Genomic DNA, 2913 nt, shown 5'->3' on the forward strand with positions numbered 1-2913 from the left:
GGTAGGGCCACAGGAAGTGGGAGCCATGGTACGCTTCCTCCCACACCCGGACACCTGCATGACGTCATACCTGCTCCACTCACTGCACAGGGTCTCTGGGAGGGTTGATGTGTGTGTTGACACCGTATAAAGTGACTTACAGGCAAGTGCCCCACAATATTATTATTGTTCATATGCCCTAGATTTTGCGACCTCTCTCCCCACCATCAGACAGCCATTCCTGGCTTAGTAGCTCTGACTCCTGTGCTTCCCTTAGCCCTCCAAGTTGACCTTGAAGTCCCAGGTTCATAGAATCAGACACTGTTTAAGAGTTAAAGTGACCCTAGAAATCCTGGTATGCAGTGATTCTCAGTGTTGGTAGCACTTTGGTTTAGTAAAGAACAATGGCGGCTGTGGCCCTGTTTGCCGGCCCCACAGCTGTTGTTGAGATTTACGTTCATGGGAAGCGGGGGATGCTACGGAAGCATGTCCCGCCCTCAGATGTGTGTGTGGAGGGAGGAGCTGCCCAGGTTGTGTGGTTCTAGCCCAGCCTGCCCCGAGTATGGGCCTCGTCCAGATCCAGGACCACCGGCTCTCCTGGTTGGCCCCGTCGGGCCTGAGAACCTGAGGCTCAGCGTGGTTGAGGGGCGGGGCTGGCCACCTGGGGTAGCCCCTTCCTCTGCTGGGCTGCAGCAGAATCAGGCTGTTCCTTATTACAATAAAGTGACTTCTGCCCACTCCTTGAGCCCCGGGAAGTTGCGCCCACGTCATCTGAGTGCCCCGCTCTGACACCCGGCCACTCCCACTCTCTCCATCTCCTTCCCCTAAACACTGCTCTCTGTGTCCCACATGCCACGCTTTCCAGCCTCCTCTGTGTCCTGGCCCCTCACCAACCCTCTCCCCTGCCTGCCAGAGGGGTGCCAGGTGCAGAGAACAGAGGGACAGGTGTCTCCCTGACGTGGGGTCTGGGGAAGTTCCTAAGTGTCTCGAAGTTCCTAAGCCCATCATCTGACCTGCTGAGACCCCTGAGCATCTTCCTGACCATATAATAAAATAAATTGTCATGAGCCAAGCCAGTGTCCAGGCAGCCCAGAGGCCAGTGGAGGAAGGAAGCCAGCTTTGGGGCCCAGCTGACTCATTAGGGAAGCATGCCTTGGGGGGAAGACTTGGCCGGAGTCTGGTGGAAGGTTAATCAGTACGTTGTCTGGCTCCACATCTCCTGGGAGAAGAGGTGGAGGCCCCTGTTCCCTCGGCTCTAAGAGGTGTTTTGGACCTACCTTGCCGATAGGACAGTTTCGGTCTGTAAGTTTGCAATGTGTTTGTGTGTCCGAAGAGAAGGAAATTGAAGCCTTTGCATCCAGACAGGAAGTTTCATCATCCCTGGCACGTGCGAGTCAGCGGTCCAGTACAGGGAGTGACCAGGATGTCCGAAGCCACGAGGCACTAAAAAGAGAACGCAAGGCTGGGCTCCAACCTGAAAGCCTTGGGTTACTATTGAAAACCCAGCTCACTGTCTGGAAGAGGAGAAGATACCCCAGCAGAGAGCTCTGCTTGGTCAGAATGCCATCAGCGTAAAGCTGTAGAAACTTCAGGAAGACACATTCGATTTCCTCCCTCCACGAGCATCCTTGCAAGGACCAGACGAAAGGGAGAACAACCTGAGATTCCGCAGAGATCCCCCTGGATCTCCCAGGTTCGTCGTATTCAATGCACACCAGGACTTCCTTATTTGCTGTTCCCCCTGCCTGGATGCTCTTCCCCCAGATCTTTGCTGGACCAACACCTTCTCAGCACTGATGGCTTAGCTCCTAGAGGCCCTCCCTGACCCCTACCCAAGGTGGCCCATCCCCCTAGGAGCCAGCCTCTCTCTAAGCCATTACTGTATATTCTTGATGGTCGTGAACACTATTTCTGTTTAATATACTTCCCCTTTCCAGCCTCCACTGACTAGAATGTGAAGTCTCCGAGAGCAGGCCCTCACTGTGGCGATCACTGCCGTATCCCAGTGCCGAGAACTGTGCCCGGCACCTGGTGGATGTTTAGTTGAATTGGTGGGTGGTACTTGGAATAGAGGGGGAAAGGAAGGAGGTGGCTTGGAGACAGAAGGGGGCATGTCGGGGGGAGATGGCCTTTCCTTTCTATTGCCTTTCTTCTTCATATGCCTCCTGAGGGGCGGATCATGTGAAGAAAGAAACACCTCACCAGTCTCCCCCTTTAAGCGCCTTCACCGACAAGGAGGCTGACACTCCCCCTTGCGCTGGGGTCGGCAGATGGACCACCCCCCACAGAGGTGTTTCCGGGGCAGCAGAATCACACCTGCCCCTGTTCTTTAGCTAAACCGAAGAACTTCCAGTACCATTAGCAAATCCATTAGAAATTCTTCTCTGTGTGGGGCGGGCACCCAGGATAAAGTGGGGTGGGCCACTTTGACGTGCTGAACTTTCAAAGTAAGCGGCGGGCTTCCCTGGCGGCGCAGTGGTTGAGAGTCCGCCTGCCGATGCAGGGGACGCGGGTTCGTGCCCTGGTCCGGGAGGATCCCACATGCCGCGGAGCGGCTGGGCCCGTGAGCCATGGCCGCTGAGCCTGCGCGTCCGGAGCCTGTGCTCTGCAACGGGAGAGGCTGCAACAGTGAGAGGCCCGCGTACCGCAAAAAAAAAAAAAAAAAAAAAAGAAAGAAAAGTAAGTGGCACAGGTGCGAACAGCTTGAAGGAGCCAGGTCTCCTTCTATTTGGTCTCTGCCCACATACCAGACCTTCCAGCATCCGAGGACCCCTTAGCCCTGCCTGTGCTGATCCTAGTTGGCGGGTTCCTTAGAGGCAGCATCTGAGGTTGGGGCTTTTGTGCAGATGATGTGTTGTGGGAGAACCCAGAGGATGGAAACCGGTGAGGGAGTGGGGGAAGCAGGATAGGGCGGGTGAAGAAGCCAAGCAGAGT

Source organism: Delphinus delphis, chromosome 8, assembly GCF_949987515.2.
Source record: "Delphinus delphis chromosome 8, mDelDel1.2, whole genome shotgun sequence".
Lineage (NCBI taxonomy): Eukaryota > Metazoa > Chordata > Mammalia > Artiodactyla > Delphinidae > Delphinus > Delphinus delphis.